At 43.9% G+C, this 21,019-nt stretch overlaps 1 protein-coding gene across 21 annotated transcripts in view; it reads left to right on the forward strand.

The window, feature by feature from the left end:
• The window catches only part of LOC110529212 (protein enabled homolog), a 150,802-nt gene that overhangs the window by 109,775 nt on the left and 20,008 nt on the right, over positions 1 to 21,019 (forward strand). The gene's annotated exons all lie outside the window — the stretch shown is intronic.

The raw sequence follows: 21,019 nt of genomic DNA on the forward strand, positions 1-21,019 counted from the left end.
CTCCTGGTATGGCAGCAGTATATGTTGTATGTGTCTGACCATAAAGGAGCTGCAATAGAAGTAAGCTTAAGATGGAGAGACTTGGCTCTATGTTGAGCTTTATCATGATAACTGTTTGTATGTGAGTCAGGGTCATTTCAATCCCAGACAACCTGCCCATGGGATTTTGAATTTAACTTTACAATCGAAAGAGAACTCATCCATGACGTTATTTGTTAATCGGCCTAGATTTGCTTGCTTTAGTACCCACTAGTCGTTACGGAGAATTAACGCTGAAGATTGTGAGTAAGAAAGAGTTTGACGATTCTGTGTTCGTGTGTCCGTCCAATAGGTGTGTATCTGGCCTATTTGTGTCTTTGCGGTCCCTTCCTGTCGTCCCATGATGTATGGTGACTCAGCAAACACAATGACACTTTTCATTAAATGAATCCTCTTGTTTCAGCAGGCTCACTGAGACCCCAAGGCCTGCTGTAAGGCCACTTGGCAATTTGGTTAGCAGCAGTTTATTGGCAGCGACTGCCTTGGGGATGTCATTGTAGTATATTGTACGTGAGATGGACTTGTCATATCATTCATACCCATACCTGTTAGTCTCAGATGAGGTGTTCCACAGGGTATATGGCATCTCTGATTCTACGGCTGACCCCAATTATTTGACTGGTCGAAAGGATGTTGGTGGACCGAGATTATTTTTAGTTGAGCAGTAGCATATTTATTTATTTATTTATTTGCAAACGAGACACCTGTCTCCCATCTCAGTGAACTAATCCATCTGGAGGCCGAGACTAATCCATTGTGGAGGCCACGGGAATGGCAAAGTCCAAGAAGGGGAGTGTGGCTGTGCAGTCCACTTCTGTCTCCAGAATGCGCTCTCTGCTGCCAATTTGTGCACATTCGTTGTTTCATAACTTCATTGTGTGAATTGTTTGCATTTGATTGTTAGTGTTTATCAATTCCCCAATACTTATATTATCAGTAGAACATTTACCGTTTATCCTATAATTTCTAATCTACAATGTCTGTTTGGTTACTTCATGTCTGTTAATGCATTCAATATATTATTTTTCCAGTCTTTTACCGTTCTCATTGTCGGAGTGGACATGTTGTTTGCAGAGCGCACAACCTATGCTACACTAGTGAGAAACAAATTCTGGTTTATTTTATTCCATTTACGAGTTTTGTCAATGTCTTTTGTTTGGAGCGCTCCTGTTAATGTTGAGTAAGGACGCTCACCTGATTATGCATAGAAGTAGGCCTATAGGCTACCTGGCCTGCGTGCAAATGCAGGCATATACATTTTCCCATTTCGGTATCTGATAGTATTTCTGATTGGCTTAATGCACCACCACTAATGAGCTGTGGAGCTTCTCAAAGTAATGTTTCTTCACCTCAAACAGCAAGCAAACAAAGTCTGTTTTTACATCCATTGAGAATGACAACAAACGTATTTGAAAAACCTTTCCAGCTCTCTTTCAATATCCACTCAGCGTGAAAGGGAATAATGTCATGCTCTGATCCAGAGGAAACGTCATAAAATAGGCCTGCCTGATTACTTCTTGTCCCTTGCGCAAATAGCCTACAGCTGTGTCTGTCCTGAGCTCACTGGGGCGGGAAACTCTGAGGGCCCAGAATATTTTATACAATGTTGCAAGGAGCTTCGGGCCGGACCCAAGTTAATAGTTGATGCAATGTTTCAAGTTGGTTGCAGACAGGCCATGCATAGCAAATGCGATTTATAGGATATTTATTTTTTATCAGGAAATGTTCTGCCTGCAGGCTGCAATGTTTGAATTTGTTGGCTTTCTAGGCTATTTTTACATCGTTTTTAGGTTTATCATTTTTAGATTTGGATAGCGTTTTGACTAACCACATAGCCATGATTTTGAGATACGAAGACGTTATTATAATTGAAATGAAACTGTTCCACAAAAATGTGCATATGAAAACCATAACTGGCAGATCGGTAGAAATGGTAAGATAAATTGGTATTCCACATGATACATTTAGCTGACTCCTCGTATATCAAATTCTGGAGAGTAACGGTGGAATCTTTGAAAGCCAGTAGGAACAGGAGGAGGATGGTTGGGACAGGTTTTTTTCTGGTTATCTCCCTTTTTAGTAATTTGTCTTATTTCATCAAATAGGGAGCTTAAAGCATCAGAGAAGTTCAATGTGTATATATATATATAGTTGATTTGATTAAAACCGTCTATATATTGAAAAATATATGTTTAAAAATATATATATATTTCTACCAATCGATTGCCCCAAATATATATATTTTTTTGTCGGGGCAAGCCCTATCTGATTCTTATCCTGCACTAGAGCAGTTATAAGTGTTGATTTACACAGGCGCATGTGTGTGGTTTTGCTGCCTTGTAAAGTCAACCCACATTCTCCCATCTGAAAGTCATCAAATTGAATCCTGACATGGATTTGATATTAACCCCATCATTAACAAACTGGTTTATTGCTCCACGCTAACATGGGGCACACACACATGGAGGGTAGTTTGAGAATGCGCAGACCAGCTGGCCGGTGTGTTTACGGACATATTCAATCAATCCCTATACCAGTCTGCTGTTCCCACATGCTTCAAGAGGGCCACCATTGTTCCTGTTCCCAAGAAAGCTAAGGTAACTGAGCTAAACGACTACCGCCCCGTAGCACTCACTTCCGTCATCATGAAGTGCTTTGAGAGACTAGTCAAGGACCATGTCACCTCCACCCTACCTGACACCCTAGACCCACTCCAATTTGCTTACCGCCCAAATAGGTCCACAGACGATGCAATCTCAACCACACTGCACACTGCCCTAACCCATCTGGACAAGAGGAATACCCATGTGAGAATGCTGTTCATCGACTACAGCTCGACTACAGCTCAGCATTCAACACCATAGTACCCTCCAAGCTCGTCATCAAGCTCGAGACCCTGGGTCTCGACCCCGCCCTGTGCAACTGGGTACTGGACTTCCTGACGGGCCGCCCCCAGGTGGTGAGGGTAGGCAACAACATCCTCAACACTGGGGCCCCACAAGGGTGCGTTCTGAGCCCTCTCCTGTACTCCCTGTTCACCCACGACTGCGTGGCCACGCACGCCTCCAACTCAATCATCAAGTTTGCGGCCGACACAACAGTGGTAGGCTTGATTACCAACAACGACGAGACGGCCTACAGGGAGGAGGTGAAGGCCCTCGGAGTGTGGTGTCAGGAAAATAACCTCACACTCAACGTCAACAAAACTAAGGAGATGATTGTGGACTTCAGGAAACAGCAGAGGGAACACCCCCCTATCCACTTCGATGGAACAGTAGTGGAGAGGGTAGTAAGTTAAGTTCCTCGGCATACACATCACAGACAAACTGAATTGGTCCACTCACACGCCTCTTCAACCTCAGGAGGCTGAAGAAATTTGGCTTGTCACCAAAAGCACTCACAAACTTCTACAGATGCACAATCGAGAGCAGCCTGGCGGGCTGTATCACCGCCTGGTACGGCAACTGCTCCGCCCACAACCGTAAGGCTCTCCAGAGGGTAGTGAGGTCTGCACAACGCATCGCCGGGGGCAAACTACCTGCCCTCCAGGACACCTACACCGCCCGACGTTACAGGAAGGCCATAAAGATCATCAAGGACAACAACCACCCGAGCCACTGCCTGTTCACCCCGCTATCATCCAGAAGGCGAGGTCAGTACAGGTACAGTACAGCTTCTATCTCAAGGCCATCAGACTGTTAAACAGCCACCATTAACATTGAGTGGCTGCTGCCAACACACTGACTCAACTCAAGCCACTTTAATAATGGGAATTGATGGGAAAGGATGTAAAATATATCACTAGCCACTTTAAACAATGCTACCTAATATAATGTTTACATACCCTACATTATTAATCTCATATGTATACGTATATACTGTACTCAAATCATCTACTGCATCCTTATGTAATACATGTATCACTAGCCACTTTAACTATGCCACTTTGTTTACATACTCATCTCATATGTATATACTGTACTCGATACCATCTACTGTATCTTGCCTATGCTGCTCTGTACCATCACTCATCCATATATCTTTATGTACATATTCTTTATCCCCTTACACTGTGTATAAGACAGTAGTTTTGGAATTGTTAGTTAGATTACTTGTTGGTTATTACTGCATTGTCAGAACTAGAAGCACAAGCATTTCGCTACACTCGCATTAACATCTGCTAACCATGTGTATGTGACAAATAAAATTTGATTTGATTGATTTGAGAAGTGGGTGGCCTGGTCTCAAGCTTGTTGAGTGATTGCCTAGTCTAAAACACTTTCTGTATACATTCAGACATAGGCCTCGCTGTGAAGAATGTCCATGGACCGTTCCAAATGTTCCTTGGCTGGTGGACCACCTCATACAAAGACGTACCTGACATAGCAACATGTCTGTCCAACATAGCTCTGTACTGTATTAGTAGAGTAAGCATTCCTTTAGGATGGCTCCTTTTAAGGATATCTGACCCGATCTGTGTGGCTCTGTCATTAACACAAAAGGCCTGGATGTGTTCAAAGGACTTATACTAGTGTGTGTGAAATGGATCTGGCCCTGAGCTTCCCCCTCACTCTGACTCTTCTGTTCTGTTCCAGCCTTCGTCCATATTTAGCTGTTGCAGTCAATGGAACTGGCTGGGTGCTTAATGCCTGGTGTCATCCCTGTGATGCAAACTCACTACAATCCTGCCTGGCGCACCCTGGAGAGATGGAGTAGGCTACACATTCTCACAGGCTCACACTCATCTGCACTCTCTAAAAAATTTTTTTTTAAACACACAGGTGCAGAAACACCTCCACACATGGATGCATGTACGCAATCACGAACATGCACACACTCTACTATCAGGAGACAGCTTAGAACTTTCAGTCAGTTTGTTTCAAGGTCTATAATTCCACCATAGATTTAGCCTGAAGGTTAGGCATACTTTACCATGACCTCACATTCTAGTCTTTAGTGTCAGAATGGAGATGGATATATTTTAAAGGTCACGGTTGTTTTCTTCCCTTTTTATAAATAACGCCAATGATGAAATGACTGACACTTTTGGTTATAGTAGTTTCCTATTACACCCTCCATCATCGAGCCTTGTAGTGAAATAGCCTAGCACCACTAGTCTATTTTCACACCCAGGGTTAAGAACTGTTCTGTGGTCAGTAATGCAGAGGTCCAGTGTATCCGTGTTCCAGAGCTGGGGCCTACTTTATAAAACGGAGGATTCACGTCAAAAGGTGGCGTTTAGTCCCACCCTTTTAACACCCACCCTTTTAATAGAAATTTCACCAAGTGTGAAATGGAAGTTCTTGTGGGGAGGTTGAATCCCAAAAATAATATTTGGTGGACACAGTTTGGGCATTATAAATGTCAAAAAGGAGTTAGTGGCGGCATGTGGTGGATGCTGTGAATGCTGCTGGCTCAGACGGTCGGACCCTTTCAGAAATAAAAAAGTGGTACGACATAAAAGTGGCCAAAAGGCGCATAGCCTTACACAGACAAAGTGTTTGTGCCACTGGCAGGGAAAGGGGACACTGGAGCTCAAGGAGGGTGACAAGACATGCAAGACGCACCGGATGATCCAGGTATGTAATTAGTATTCCCTCGTTTGAAAAGATTAAACCAAATGCATTCAAGTTGTGTTGGTGGTCGGTGGTGCTGCAGCTGAGCAGGAGCTGAGTGTTCCACTGGGTCGGTGGTGCTGCAGCTGAGCAGGAGCTGAGTGTTCCACTGGGTCGGTGGTGCTGCAGCTGAGCAGGAGCTGAGTGTTCCACTGGGTCGGTGGTGCTGCAGCTGAGCAGGAGCTGAGTGTTCCACTGGGTCGGTGGTGCTGCAGCTGAGCAGGAGCTGAGTGTTCCACTGGGTCGGTGGTGCTGCAGCTGAGCAGGAGCTGAGTGTTCCACTGGGTCGGTGGTGCTGCAGCTGAGCAGGAGCTGAGTGTGCCCAGCCCCAGTGTCTCCACTGCACCTTGTGCGTCACAACCCTCCAGTGGCCGTGTCCTCACAGATGCAGTCCTGCAAACGCAAAGAGACACCATCAACACCATTAACTAGGTTGCCAAGGAGTTGAAGTGGGACAGGCATGGCTTGGTTTCTGCGGGTGCTTCTCTACAGCCCACTACAGCACAGAGATCCAAGAGAACAGCTCTTAGTAATCGGAACCGGCTCATAAGCCACTTATTATCATTGGCCAGTAAATCTTGCTTGTCTCTGAAAATTCGCAATCTCGGAATTCTTCCATTCGCCAAATCTTCCAACAGTGCCAAACCAGCCATTGTAATTGCATGCCTTTTTATACCCACCCGTTTGATTGTCGAAGCTACCTAATTGCGTAACACCTTCAGGTGTGGTAATTACCCTGATTGTAACTGACATTGACAGGGCCATTATCACATTGACAGTTCTGCGCAACGAACATGTGATAACAATATATGAAACTGTGCACTCATATCTGCCTAACTGAGGCATTGAAAACGGCATCAGTTTAAACAGAACAATGTCCGTACGTACGTATTGGTCAGTCTCCATGGAGGACTGCACATTCTCCCGTCAAGTTTGTTTTTTACAAATCCCAAAGTTTGCTTAGAAAGTGGCGCACGCCTTCTTTTGTGCCTAGGCAACGTTTATAAATGAGGCCCTTGGTCTCTACTCTCATGCCCCATGTTGTGTTGGTGAGTGAAATAGACTGTGTAATGGATGCGGAGTACAGTTTTTATTTGATTAGGATCCCCCGGCAGGGTAGCCTAGTGGTTAGAGCATTGGACTAGTAACCGAAAGGTTGCAAGTTCAAATCCCCGAGCTGACAAGGTACAAATCTGTCGTTCTGCCCCTGAACAGGCAGTTAACCCACTGTTCCTAGGCCGTCATTGAAGATAAGAATTTGTTCTTAAATAAAGGTTAAAAAAAAAATTATATTGCAAATGCAGCAGCTACTCTTCCTGGGGTCCACATGAAACATGACATAATACAGTTGAAGTCGGAAGTTTACATACACCATAGCCAAATATATTTAAACTCCGTTTTTCACAGTTCCTGACATTTAATCATAGTAAAAATTCCCTGTCTTAGGTCAGTTAGGATCACCACTTTATTTCAAGAAATGTCAGAATCATAGTAGAGATTTCTTTCTTTCATCACATTCCCAGTGGGTCAGAAGTTTACATGCACTCAATTAGTATTTGTATTTTTGTTTAACTTGGGTCAAACGTTTCAGGTAGCCTTCCAAAAGCTTCCCACAATAAGTTAGGTGAATTTTGGCCCATTCCTCCTGACAGAGCTGGTGTAACTGAGTCCGGTTTATAGGCCTACTTGCTCGCACACGCCTTTTCAGTTCTGCCCACAAATGTTCTATAGGATTGAGGCCAGGGCTTTGTGATGGCCACTCCAATACCTTGACTTTGTTGTCCTTAAGCCATTTTGCCACAACTTTGGAAGTGTGCTTGGGGTCATTGTCCATTTGGAAGACCCATTTGCAACCAAGCTTTAACTGATGCCTTGAGATGTTGCTTCAATATATCCACATAATTTTCCTTTCCTCAATTTTCCTTTCCTCATCATGCCATCTATTTTTGTTAAGTGCACCAGTCCCTCCAGCAGCAAAGCACCCGCACAACATGATGCTGCCACCCCCGTGCTTCACGGTTGGGATGGTGTTCTTCGGCTTGTAAGCCTCCCCATTTTTCCGACAAACACAACGATGGTCATTATGGCCAAACAGTTCTATTTTTGTTTCATCAGACCATCGGACATTTCTCCAAATAATATGATATTTGTCCCCATGTGCAGTTGCAAACCGTAGTCTGGCTTTTTTATGGTGGTTTTGGAGCAGTGGCTTCTTCCTTGCTGAGTGGCCTTTCAGGTTATGTCAATATAGGACTCGTTTTACTGTGGATATAGATACTTTTGCACCTGTTTCCTCCAGCATCTTCATGTAACGGATGTGAAACGGCTAGCAAGTTATCGGTGGTGCGCGCTAAATCGCGTTTCAATCGGTGACGTCACTTGCTCTGAGACCTTGAAGTAGTGGTTTCCCTTGCTCTGCAAGGGCCGCGGCTTTTGTGGAGCGATGGGTAACGATGCTTCGTGGGTGACTGTTGTTGATGTGTGCAGAGGGTCCCTGGTTCGCGCCCGGGTATGGGCGAGGGGACGGTCTAAAGTTATACTGTTACATTGATGCTGTTGACCCGGATCACTGGTTGCTGCGGAAAAGGAGGAGGTCAAAAGGGGGTTGAGTGTAACGGATGTGAAACGGCTAGCTAGTTAGCGGTGGTGCGCGCTAAATCACGTTTCAATCGGTGACGTCACTTGCTCTGAGACCTTGAAGTAGTGGTTTCCCTTGCTCTGCAAGGGCCGCGGCTTTTGTGGAGCGATGGGTAACGATGCTTCGTGGGTGACTGTTGTTGATGTGTGCAGAGGGTCCCTGGTTCGCGCCCGGGTATGGGCGAGGGGATGGTCTAAAGTTATACTGTTACATTCACATGGTCCTTTGCTGCTGTTCTGGGATTGATTTGCACTTTTCGCACCAAAGTACGTTCATCTCTATGAGACAGAACGCATCTTCTTCCTGAGTGGTATGACTGCTGCGTGCTCCATGGTGTTTGTACAGATGAACGTGTTAACTTCAGTCGTTTGGAAATTGCTCCCAAGGATGAACCAGACTTGTGGAGGTCTACACTTTTTTTCTGAGGTCTTGGCTGATTTATTTTGATTTTCCCATGATGTCAAGCAAAGAGGCGCACTGAGTTTGAAGGTAGGCCTTGAAATACCTCCACAGGTACACCTCCAATTGACTCATATGATGACAATTAGCCTCTCAGAAGCTTCTAAAGCCATCACATAATTTTCTGGAATTTACCAAGCTGTTTAAAGGCACAGTCAACTTAGTGTATGTAAACTTCTAACCCACTGGAATTGTGACACAGTGAATTACAAGTGAAATAATCTGTCTGTAAAGAATTGTTGGAAAAATGACTTGTCATACACAAAGTAGATGTCCTAACCGACTTGCCAAAACTATAATTTGTTAACAAGAAATTTGTGGAGTGGTTGAAAAACGAGTTTTAATGACTCCAACCTAAGTGTAAATGTCCTCCAAATAAACGAGTGGTGGGCCTCTTGAGTGGCACTGCGTCGCAGTGATAGAGGCGTCATTACAGACCCAGGTTCGATCCTGAGCTGTATCACAACTGGCTGTGATCCCCCATAGGGCGACGCACAATTGGCCCAGTGTCGTCTGGGTTTGTGGTGGGTTTGGCCGGGGAGGGTTTACTTGGCTCATCGTGCTCTAGCAACTCTTTGTGGCAGGCCGGGCACCTGCAGGCCTTCCTCAGTCGTCAGTTCAGCACAGAGGAAACACTGTGTTAAGAATGGCGGTTTGGTGGGTCATGTTTCGGAGAACAACAAGATCGAAATTGGGGAGGAAAAAAAATGTAAAAAGAACCTCAAAGTGTAGTAACTGCAGTCGACAGTGGTATTTTGGACACAGTAATTTCAGAATAATTAGCCTAGCACCACAGTTATACTACACTGTAACTGCAGTTACACTGCAACATTACTGTCGTTAAAAAAAAGTTAATTTGGATGCAGTATTTACAGCATACTGCAGTTACTGCACTGTACAGAAGTCATACTGCACTCCGACTGCAATCTTTATTCGTAAGGGACAAGAACAGCTCAAGGACAGAACTACATTCATTTAAAATTAGAATAAATAAATGATAATGGTCCTGTACTGACAAAACACTGAGAAAACAACAGATTCCTATACTAAAGGCCTACATCCAGTCACATCTATCATTGTCATGCTTGCGTACATGCATATCAATTTCCATATACATACAAGTTATTTCTGTCAGATAGGGGAGAGACCTTGCTGCTTCCTCTCTATTTGGAATATCTTCATAAAATACTAAGGATCAAGGGAGCAGAAGTCAAATTAAAATTAGAGGGATGGGGAGAGAAAGCAAGAGGCCCAGCTGACTTGAGCCCAGTTTCCATTGGCACTTTGAAGTCAATCCAGGTTGGGCTGGCCTTGGTGGGCTAGCTCAAATTGTTTCCACTGCCTCCAGAAATTATGTCAGGTTGCCGATATGTGACTACAGCTGGCTTTGCTAATTTTGCTAGCTAGCTAGCTAGCAAGATGTTGAAGAAATTAATTCCCCTTCGCCATGCTGTAACTAACGTGACCCCATACTCCTGCCAGTGCCAGCTAGACTCAGAGCCATGTATTTAGCTTGCTGGCGTTAGCTAGCTAGCTAAAAGGTTAGCATCATTGTTAGCATAACAGTCTAGCTAGCTGACTTAATTTCTACCTTGCTTGCCATAGCATAGCTAGCTAGCTAACCAAGCAAATCCTACCTGGCCAGCTAAAATTCCTGCTTGCTCACGTTAGCTAGCTAGCTTGTTTCAACTCGGATTTGCTAGCTAACGTTAGGTAACCAGCATTTGAGGGCTGACTGTTCTCAAACTTTATTCTGTAGTGCAAAACAGAACGAAGGATCCAGCTATGGTGGTAATTTGTGTCATGTATGACTACTGTAGTACTGCTTGTCCATGTGCTAGCTAACAGCAACCTGCCCAGGCGAGCTAGCTAAACGTTGTCAGCATTCATAGCTCCAGCTGGAGAGACTAGAGGCGCGGCCCCAGCCAAAACCGCTCTAGCTACTCAGCTATGGCCTCAGAGCAGCCTGGCATCCCAGGGATCAGTGTGTGTGACTGTGTGTCACAAATCCTATGTACGTGTGTGTTTGAGGGGGAAATGCAAGCCATTCATACACATAATGTGGAAATCCTGTTTTAAGGCTTGCAGCAATCCAGTCCAACAATGGCATACCAAATTCTTGAATGACCACATGAATTGAGCCTTGGCTGTTTATATATCCATCTCTTAAATACATTCCGTGCTTCGTCACGCATAACTATATCTACTCTGACTATTTCTCAGTGTTATACTTTGAACCACGCTATAAATAAATATTTAGATCACTGTCCTCTGTCAGAAGATCGCTGGCTGTGGTTTCCAGAAGATTACATAAGCAAATGTGTGGATTTGGATATTTTTCTCCCTACCCCGAAATCCCTCTTCCAAACGCAAATCCCAGTCCTTCTGACGACATAACACACAACAGCCAAGACTTTTAGGTGCCTCTTTAAAGTCCCAGAGATACCCAGTATTAACCTACCATTAGATTAAAAGAGTCTAATGGGATGTATAAGTTTCTGGTGTGAGACTATAGCAGTTTGACTGTAGCACTGTGCCTGCTTCTAGCATCTGTCAGGTGGTGAGACAAAAGGAAGATATTCTCCATACTGATGCAGGGAGATTGGAATTGATGTGGTGCTCTGTACCCGATTGACAGAATCATTTAGAGACAAGCTGCTAATGAGGAGCATTTATCTGCTGCTTGACATTGATCACACGGTATGTGTGACTACATATATAGTGCTTGTGTTCTGTTATTGTCTAACACACAGGGCTGGCTGCTGTTGGACAAAACCAATTCCTCTTCTTGGCTTGACTAGTGTTCTGGGGCCTCATGTGATGAAATACAACATATATCTCAAAACAACCATGCACCAATTTTCTCCCAAAGGTTACTATTTATAAAAACTGAACTTGGTGTGAGAATTTCATTACTTCGACACAAGTTTAGACCATGCGCACGCACATTTTCTAGTGGTTGGTAAGTAAGTATTTTGTGCAAATGGGTGATATGAATATTATTTGTTAATTTTTTAACATAATTTAAAAAAATGCAGACATTTGCTGTTAGTGAGAAGAGCTGACATGTCCACAATAATGTGCCATTTTATTGTCTTTCAGAAACTGTCAGTCCTTTTCCAAATACAGCCTAAGTTCCTGCAAAAGATAACATTCTGCCAACACCTCCAAAAATATTTGATCAAATTTGTCATTGCTCTTTGTAAACTCAGCAAAAAAAAGAAATGTCCTCTCACTGTCAACTGTGTTTATTTTCAGCAAACTTAACATGTGTAAATATTTGTATGAACATAAGATTCAACAAATGAGACATAAACTGAACAAGTTCCACAGACATGCGACTAACATAAATGGAATAATGTGTCCCTGAACAAAGGGGGGGTGTCAAAAGTAACAGTCAGTATCTGGTGTGGCCACCAGCTGCATTAAGTACTGCAACGCATCTCCTCCTCAATGAACTGCACCAGATTTGCCAGTTCTTGCTGTGAGATGTTACCCCACTCTTCCACCAAGGCACCTGCAAGGTCCGGGATATTTATGGGGGGAAGGCCCTAGCCCTCACCCTCCGATCCAACAGGTCCCAGATGTGCTCAATGGGATTGAGATCCGGGCTCTTCGCTGGCCATGGCAGAACACTGACATTCCTGTCTTGCAGGAAATCACACACAGAATGAGCAGTATGGCTGGTGGCATTGTCATGCTGGAGGGTCATGTCAGGATGAGCCTGCAGGAAGGGTACCACATGAGGGAGGAGGATGTCTTCCCTGTAATGCACAGCTTTGAGATTGCCTGCAATGACAACATGCTCAGTCCGATGATGCTGTGACACACCACCCCAGACTATGACAGACACTTCGCCTCCAAATCGATGTAATGCTCATTCCTTCTGCGTTAAATGCGAATCCAACCATCACCCCTGGTGAGACAAAACCGCGACTCATCAGTGAAGAGCATTTTTTTGCTTTTCGGTCTGGTCCAGTGATGGTGGTTTCTGGCCATAGGCGCCGTTGTTGCCGGTGAAGTCTGGTGAGGATCTGCCTTACAACAGGCCTACAAGCCCTCAGTCCAGCCTCTCAGCCTATTGTGGACAGTCTGAGCACTGATGGAGAGATTGTGCGTTCCTGGTGTAACTCGGCAGTTGTTGTTGCCATCCTGTACCTGTCACACAGGTGTGATGTTCGGATGTATCGATCCTGTGCAGGTGTTGTTACACGTGGTCTGCCACTGCGAGGACAATCAGCTGTCAGCCCTGTCTCCCTGTAGCGCTGTCTTAGGCGTCTCAAAGTACGGACATTTCAATTTATTGCCCTGGCCACATCTGCAGTCCTCATGCGTCCTTGCAGCATGCCTAAGGCACGTTCACGCAGATGAGCAGGGACCCTGGGCATCTTTCTTTTGGTGTTTCTCAGAGTCGGTAGAAAGGCCTCTTTAGTGTCCTACTTTTTCATAACTGTGACCTTGCCTACCGTCTGTAAGCTGTTAGTGTCTTAACGACCGTCCCACAGGTGCATGTTAATTAATTGTTTATGGTTCATTGAACAAGCATGGGAAAAGGTGTTTAAACCCTTTACAATGAAGATCTGTGAAGGTATTTGGATTTTTACAAATTATCTTTGAAAGACAGGGACTTGAAATAGGGATGTTTCTTTTTTTGCTGAGTTTATTAGAAACTGACATGGCCTAATTCAAAAAGTTCCAAGTTATACAGCAAATAAATGGCATTAAGTGACCATAAAAGGTGAATGCAGGGTGTTTTCCAGGCGGAGTTATAATGCTAGTTCACGCATGCACAGTTTAAGGACGTGTCAGATTTATAACGGGAAACGTGCGTATGGTGTGCGCCAAGTTTATAAATCTCTATTTTTAGACATGCATATATATATATATATATATATATATATATATATATATTTTTTTTTTTTTCTAATGGCGCACGCACATGTATAGTGTGAAATTTATACAATGGTTATAAATGAGGCCCCTGGTTTGACTTGCTGCGCTTGGTTAGGGGACACGTGGAAGTAACTGTGAGCTGTAGAGTTGGACAGAGTCATTTATAGTGTAGCTCCATATGGACTAACTGGGCTTCAGTCCACTGATACAGAACTGTTCAGGCCAGGCCAATGAGGAAAGCTTCTCTGACCAACTGGACTGGGGGCTTGCCAGGCTTTGTGATTGTGCGGCTCTGCTTCCCTTGGCTGTCAGAATCAAGGACCGCTGAGAAGCATCACACTTGCTACACCCTAATGCTCGGACTGTGTGCAGTTAGTTCTCAAGACCACTCCAAAGATGCTCACTCTTCAGTGTGGAATTGTATTTTGGCAATTTCATTGGATGTAGACCATGTTGTCTAACATCTGCTCCTGGGCGGGCGACTATATTATGAATACCTGTATACCTGTGTGGATCAACATATACCATTATGGATTTTTGCAATACTGTCTATAACGATTTTATGATAGAGTGCTAAATAAAATGAAAAGTTGTACAAATTGTACTACTTCGTCAATTTTGTACTAGTTTGGTTAAGTATAAAACCATCAGAATGGAGAAAACTCATTAAAAGCACTCCAAATTCATATGTTGACATTCAAGGGTTATGCACTACTCATAAAACATATTTAGAACTTTTATTCAGAAACAAAAAATACCGCCATGCCGTCAGAAATTTGAAAAATATTGTAATATATTTTGGCTATATCGCCCAGCCCTAGCTCCTGCCCCAACCTAGGTTCTAATTTTGTCTGTATTAATAGTCTGCCCTCGTTCTGACACTTTCATACTGTAATGTCCTCCTCCTCCGCACTGGTTTCCTACTGTCTAAATAATTAATTTGTCAAACACAGCACATTCAAGCGATTCTCGTTTTCTTGAAAAATACTGACAAAGCTTTTTTGTGTTGAGTCCGTGGTAGTAGTAAGTTGTTGAAAGACGTTCGGATTCAGGCCGTGTGCTGCCTACACTCCCTTAGCAACCGTTCCCCAGGCAACGCATGTCAGGAACTGAGACTCTAGTAAATGGATCACCAAGGTTTTTCACATCTTTGAAGCCTTCAATACCTTAAATCTGAGAGAGGAAGTCATGTACATATCAACCTTTTCCCACCCGGCTCGGTGTGCATGTAGGGCTCCTGAGAAAGTGAGGGAAATTCTGTGTTTGTGTGTCGACATGCGCTGAGGAATCCTTTGATCCTTTCTGATCTGGTCCCATTGTTCTGTTCCGTACGACCTGCAAGGAGCTGCCTTCCCCTCTTTCAGCGAGACAGATATGTATTGTTAATGCTCCAGCTTGGCTCACCCTAATAGTGATGATACATTGTATTGTTAGACTGTATGAGAGTTTTTTATAGTTGTCATATCCCAAAAAGATTCTATATTGGAATGTAATGAAAGTTCTGCTATGGGTGCAGTATACACTAGTACTCAAAACTGACATCCCTAAATACACTGAACAAAAATATAAACGCAACATGTAAAGTGTTGGTCCCATGTTACGTGAGCTGAAATAAAATATCCCAGACATTTTCCATAGGCACAAAAAGCGTATTTCTCTCAGATTTTGTGCACACATTTCTTTACGTCCCTGTTTGTGAGCATTTCTCTTTTGCCAAGATAATCCATCCACTTACAGATGTGGCATCAATAAGCTGATTAAACAGCTTGATCATTACACAGGTGCAGCTTGTGCTGGGAACAGTAAAAGGCCACTCTAAATGTACAGTTTTATCCCACAACACAATGCCACAGATGTCTCAAATTTTGATGGAGTGTGGAATTGGCACGCTGACTGCAGCAACCAGAGCTGTTGCCAGAGAATTCAATGTTCGTTCTCCTTAGAGAATTACGTCCAACTGGCCTCACAACCGCTGACCACGTGTAACCACGCCAGCCCAGGACCTCCACATCACTTGTGTGATCGTCTGAGACCAGCCAGGTGATGAAACTGTGGTTTGCAAAACCCAAACATTTCTGCACAAACTGCCAGAAAGAGTCTCAGGGAAGCTCATCTGCATGCTTATCCTCACCAGGGTCTTGACCTGACTGCACTTTGTCGTCGTAATCGACTTCAGAGGATATGCTCACCTTCGATGGCCACTGGCACGCTGGAGAAGTGTGTTTCAGCATGATAATGCATGGCCCCATGTCGCAAGGATCTATACACAATTCATGAAAGCTGAAAATGTCACCCATTGAGCATGTTTGGGATGATCTGTATCAATGTGTACGACAGTGTGTTCCAGTTCCCGCCAATTCCAGCAACTTCGCACAGCCATTGAAGAGGAGTGGGACCACTTTCCACAGGTCACAATCAACAGCCTGATCAACTCTATGCAAAAGAGATGTGTCACACTGCATAAGGCTAAAGGTGGTCACTCCAGAGACTGACTGGTTTTCTGATTGACGCCCCTACCTTTTTTAAAGGTGTCTGTGACCAACATATGCATATCTGTATTCCCAGTCATGTGAAATCCATAGGTTAAGTCCTAATGAATGTATTACAATTGACTGATTTTCTTATATGAACTGTAACTCTGTAAAATCTTTGAAATTGTTGCGTGTTGCTTTTATTTTTGTTCAGTGTAGTTTTATTTATTATCCCTTATTGCTTCAGATACAGTTCCAGTAATAAGCTTGGACACACCGACTCATTCCAGGGTTTTTCTTTTCTTTTTACTATTTTCTACTTTGTGGAATAATAGTGAAGACATCAAAACTATGAAATAACACACATGGAATCATGTCGTAACCAAAATGGTGTTTTTTTTAAAGTAATGAATGTCAGTCAATGCAGAACATTTCAAGAACTTTGACAGTTTCTTCAAGTGCATTCAAAAAGCTCTGAAACTAGCTCTCATGAGGACCGCCACAGGAAAGGAAGACCCAGAGTTACCTCTGCTGCAGAGGATGAGTTCATTAGAGTTACCAGTCTCAGAAATTGCAGCCCAACGAAATGCTTCACAGAGTTCAAGTAACAGACACATCTGCCCTCGTGGTTGAATTGCTGTAAGAAAACCACTACTACAGGACACCAATAAGAAGAAGAGACTTGCTTGGGCCAAGAAACACGAGCAATGGACATTAGACCGGTGGAAATCTGTCCTTTTGGTCCAAATGTGACATTTTTGGTTCCAACCACCGTGTCTTTGTGAGACGCGGAGTAGGTGAACGGATGATCTTCACGTGTGATTCCCACCGTGAAGCATGGAGGAGGAGGTGTGGTGGTGCTTTGCTGGTGACACTGTCAGTGATTTATTTAGAATTCAATACACTCTTAACCAGCATGTCTACCACAGCATTCTGCAGCGATACGTCAGCCGCACTAAGCCCAAACCAGATGGGATATCATTTGTTTTTCAACAGGACAATGACCCAACACACTTCCAGGTTGTGTAAGGGCTATTTGAAAAAGAAGATGAGTGATTGAGTACTGCGTCAGATGACCTGCCCTCCACAATCACCTGACCTCAAACCAATTGAGGTGGTTTGGGATGAGTTGGACTGCAGAGTGAAGGAAAAGCAGCCAACAAGTGCCCAGCATATGTGGGAACTCCTTCAAGATTGTTGGAAAAACATTCCAGGTGATGCTGGTTGAGAGAATGCCAAGAGTGTGCAAATCTGTCATCAAGGTGAAGGGTGGCTACTTTGAAAAATCTCAAATATAAAATCTAATTTGATTTGTGAAACACTTTTTTTTGCTTCCTACATGATTCCATATGTGTTATTTCATAGTTTTGATGTCTTCACTATTGTTCTACAATGTAGAAAATAGTGCAAATAAAAACCCTTGAATGAGCAGGTGTGTCAACTTTTGACTGAAACTGTATATCCATGTTCATCTCAAGGATAACATTACTTTAACATGACATCCCTTCCTTGAAAGTTAAACTGGATGTAAGCAAATTGCTATCCCCTTGACAAATGGCAAGCAGACTCTGTCCTATGACTCCCCTCCAGCTCCTCCTCTCCACCACCACCTCTCGCCACGCCATCTCGTCTAACAGACATGGTGAGGCCTAGTGCTTATTATAGCTGTTCTCCTCTGTGTTGTGTAGGAATGTTATGGTCTCGTATGCCAGGGAATTCAGTGTGTGTCAGATAGTGTTTACATGTACAATAAATACACTAGATGGAAATAGTCTGAACTACTGCTGTGGACAGGTATGTAATGTCATGTCACCATTACCAAAGTTAACCAAAGGTCTACGTTGTAAAACATATTCCCTTTTTGGTGAAGCCTTGTTCCGTATAGAGCAGGGGTTCCCAAACGTTTTGGTCCCTGAGCCCATTTCAATGTTTTTTCGCCAAACCCCACCATGTAAAAACTGTAATGTAATCGACGGACAATGTTGACTGTTTTAATTGTAGCTATGACAGTTTATTACAAATCAGTCTGACAGTTTTGACAGTATTTCAAGCTGAAGGTAGTATGGTTAAGAGTGACTGAAATTCATCAGAAAGGTATTGAAGTTCAGAAGCTCACCAGGCAATATTTTTTTTTAGCAAGGTAGAATATAACCTCTAACCTCTATTTACCTCTTCAAGGTAGAATATAACCTCTAACCTCTATTTACCTCTTCGAGGTAGAATATAACATCATCATCATCAGTTCTTTTCCCCCCAGTCTGATTTAGTTCCTAGTCTTGTCCACTCTGTTATTGCTTGTGGGCATTGTAGAGGGAGTCTTATCTTTCAGGCATGGGGTCATAATATTTTGTAGTTTAAACTGTTCAAAGGATAGAGCAACATTTGCAGGAAGAAAACACAAACCACATCTAGTGGCTTCCGCAGGTTACTGACATAAGCCCGGTTCTATTTTTTTTTTTTTTTTTTTATTATTTTTTTTTACCTTTATTTAACCAGGCAAGTCAGTTAAGAACAAATTCTTATTTTCAATGACGGCCTAGGAACAGTGGGTTAACTGCCTGTTCAGGGGCAGAATGACAGATTTGTACCTTGTCAGCTCGGGGATTTGAACTTGCAACCTTCCGGTTACTAGCCCAATGCTCTAACCACTAGGCTAAGCACAATTATATATTTTTTTCTCATAATCCGAGCTGATTGGTTTATGTCATCCTTGTTACATGTAATCCGTTACTAACCAATCCTGTATACAGTTTCACTCTGTTATGTACGGTGTAACCACTCCCCATATAGGTGTCATTGACATTGCATCATCCACCACTGACCTTCTCTAACCTTGTTGTTCGTTCTAGTGGTGTGCATAATCAACCCTTCCTGCTGCTCTCAACACCATCCCGCCTACATTTAACCTCGGGCATACTGATAATATTCTACATTTTAATTGTGATATTTTAGAGGCTCCTGCTTGTGCAGCAGTCTCCGGCACTGTCGGCACTCCTGTCGCAGTTTGATACTCTCTGTGGAGTAACTGCTGCCCCCACCCTTTGCAGACTGCCCCTGGGGTGGAGTATATGCTAATCACTGTAATGCCTCTTATCTTAGCGCTGATATACACTACCTTATATAGTAGACTCTATGCAGTACTCCCTACTGTAACTATATCAGCATGGAGATAAGGGGATGTTATCCTATAGCGAAACCCCTGGGAGTGGTCCTTCGAGCCAGATACCTTGCCTCCAGACCTCTAGTGGCCCAGCGCCTAATGAGCAGTACAACACTCCTGCTCTTTAATTAACTCTGCGAGGGAGGTGGGGAAGAGGTGGAGGGGGAGGTGTGTGAGGATGGAGAAGAGGTAGATGAGGGCTGCACTGGGGCTTTAGTGAAGTTAGGACGGGAGTGCTCTGTTCTGTGCTCCCCGTCTTGCTGTAACAAGGCAGTGTCATTATGAAGTGCACCAGTGGCGGGGAGAATAGCCATCCTCATGGGAGCCTGCTGGGTACAGCTACATTTCGAAAACAGCACAGTGTGTTATGGGGACACCTTGTAGAGAGACTGGTGAATATGGATAATGGGGTCAGTGTTACTGGGGAAAGCCTGGCTGAGGCAACAGCTAGTGAAAGCCTCCTCAGCCGCTTCCACTCTGGTTCTGGGAGAGAGAGGATCTCCACCAACTAAATCTGTTAACTCTCTCTCAGCCCTTCCTCTGGCTACTCTAGCCTACAGAGTGGATTGCTGCCTGGGCCCATAATACTGTTTCTAGTTCTATTACTAGCTGAAGCTTTACAGTCTTAAGTAACATTGAAATCATTTTCATGTCATTCTTAAGCTATATATGTTAATGATGGATTATTTCAAGGCTTTTTTGAGCTCCATCAAAAAGAGAAGAGTGACGGTTTGCCTTCCAGTAAATCATTAGTCTTAGTTCACTAGAACCCATGAAGTCATTCTGGGTGAATAACATGGATTGATTGAACCTGTAATCCACTGACTTGGCACATTGAGGGTTTATTTGTGTCCGGTTTCCACTTTGACTTATCACTGCTTCTCTTAGAGCACATATTGTAGAATAGACACACACAGTGCACTTATAGGAAAAGGGGAGCGGAAGTGCTGTTATTCATAAACAGGTGCATTGTAAGTCGTTTACACCACATGTGATAGGACATCATACTCCTCCAGGCCTGTTTTGGGGCAGGAAACCGTTTGATTCCCATCATGTTCCTCTCTGAAGGGTGTGTGGAGACTTGATGTTTCCCCACCAGGGGATGCAGGGCCAGGGAAGTAGGAGGGGTTCAATGGGAAGTTGGTTGGTGAATGGTGGGGTGGAATATTCAGGGGGTGAACCTGGAGGGGGGTGTCTGGCTGTGACATCATTGCGGAACAGGTGTGTGTAGCTAGCTCCTGGCCAGATGGAGCGAGGGGGAGGTGTGACACCAGATAGCATTTGAAACTGATGACTGATGTTGATGATTCAACCTGAACAGGAGGGTGAAGGAGTGACTGAGTGAAAAGGGCTCGCAGCTTGTCCCTATACAAGTGCAGCACCACAGGTTAATTTGGTTTTTGTGACAATTTGTTATTATGACAGTCTGGGTAATAATTGTCAGCAGGCCTGGTTGAGACTGATGAAGCCAAACAGAATGGGCACCAGTCACAGCCTCCATGGTAGTGATGTGGGGAGAGCGAGAAGAGTCTGTGAAATGGCTTGGAGCTGCAGCCAACCAGCCAGTCACAAGTGATCTACAGCAGGCTACCCCAGGAGGCAGCCTGCCTCACCTCTTATTACAGCATGCTGCCCTCTAGTGATGAGATTTCTCGCTGCAGGAATAAGTCATTCCCAACCTGGGAAGCTCCTATCCGAACTCAGCAGACCTAGTTGGAATGAACAAGCTGATGCGTTTTGGTAT

The sequence above is a fragment of the Oncorhynchus mykiss genome, chromosome 8 (assembly GCF_057628025.1).
Source record: "Oncorhynchus mykiss isolate SJ-2025 chromosome 8, ASM5762802v1, whole genome shotgun sequence".
Lineage (NCBI taxonomy): Eukaryota > Metazoa > Chordata > Actinopteri > Salmoniformes > Salmonidae > Oncorhynchus > Oncorhynchus mykiss.